This window comes from Coturnix japonica, chromosome 22, assembly GCF_001577835.2.
Source record: "Coturnix japonica isolate 7356 chromosome 22, Coturnix japonica 2.1, whole genome shotgun sequence".
Lineage (NCBI taxonomy): Eukaryota > Metazoa > Chordata > Aves > Galliformes > Phasianidae > Coturnix > Coturnix japonica.
The window spans coordinates 2,737,755-2,739,134 of NC_029537.1; positions in this window are offsets into that span (position 1 = coordinate 2,737,755).

Genomic DNA, 1,380 nt, shown 5'->3' on the forward strand with positions numbered 1-1,380 from the left:
TGCAAAGCAATGCAACAGAATGCAATGCAGCCCTAATCCTAATCCAGTGCAAAGCAATGCAATGGAATGAATGCAACCCTAACCTTAACCCAGTGCAGAGCAATGCAACAGACTGCAGTGCAACAACCCTAAACCAGTGCAAAGCAATGCAATAGACCGCAGTGCAGTTTTAACCCTAATCCAGTGCAAAGCAATGCAGTGGAATGCAATGCAACCCTAACCTTAATCCAGTGCAAAGCAAGGCAGTGCAATGCAATGCAACTCTAACCCTAATCCAGTGCAAAGCAATGCAATGGAATGAATGCAACCTTAACCTTATCCCAGTGCAAAGCAATGCAACAAACTGCAGTGCAATGACCCACACTCAGCACTGTGCAAACCAGGAGCAGAGCAAGCACCACCAATGCTGCACAGCAGAGCATCTGCTGGAAAGAGGTTTAAAACAAGGTTGAGTCCGTGCACCAGCATCGGAGCTAACTGAGTTAGAGCCCATCACGGAGCAGCAGATCCACTTTTCCACCAGCTCTGAGCACCCCAGACTCTGTTCTGCTTTGAATTAACGCTGCTCCTGTGGTTCTGCTGCTGCTGTTCAATGATTCCTGAGCTGAACATCCTCCTCCCACCCCCATATCTGCACTCAGACCCACACTTGGTGCTTTGCACTGAGCCCCTCATTGCACACAAGCACGAGGTGCTCACCCATTGCACCAGCATCACACAGCCCCATATGATCACCAGGCTGAACAAATGCATCCTCCCACCCCAATAACCCCCTTTGGCTCCATGCAAGGAGCATCAATAGGGCTGAGAGAGCACCAGGACCTGCAGGTCAGCAGCCCTTCCTCCTCCAGCCCCATTACAAAGGCCCTGATTGCTTTCTGCCCCATTAACCCCGTGCTCCTGCAGCTCATCCCGCTGGAACCTCGTGCACATTATTGCAGCCATTTGCAGCCCCCCAAAGCCCCATCAGCCGCCATCTCCGGCCCCTTTTGCACTTGCTGACCTTTGCTCCTTTGGTCTCATTGCACCCTCGCTTTGCTCCTGTCAGCACATTCCAGCCTTGCTGAACTCTTTGCTTTCTGGGTTATTGATCCCTAAATCCCTCCCATGGGGATTTGCTCAGTCCTGCTCCATTCCTGCTTCCTGCACACCCCAGCATTGCACTCACAGCACATCCAAGCAGCTGCCCCAATCCAGAAGCACACATTGCACGCAAGCTTTGCATGCAAACAGCAAAAAGCAAAGCTTCGAGGTGCATAGATTAGCAGTAAGAACTGGGCAGGTTGCAAGCAGCATTGCAACGGGGCAGCATTGCAACGGGGCAGCATTGCAACGGGGCAGCATTGCAACGGGGCAGCATTGCAACGGGGCAGCATTGCA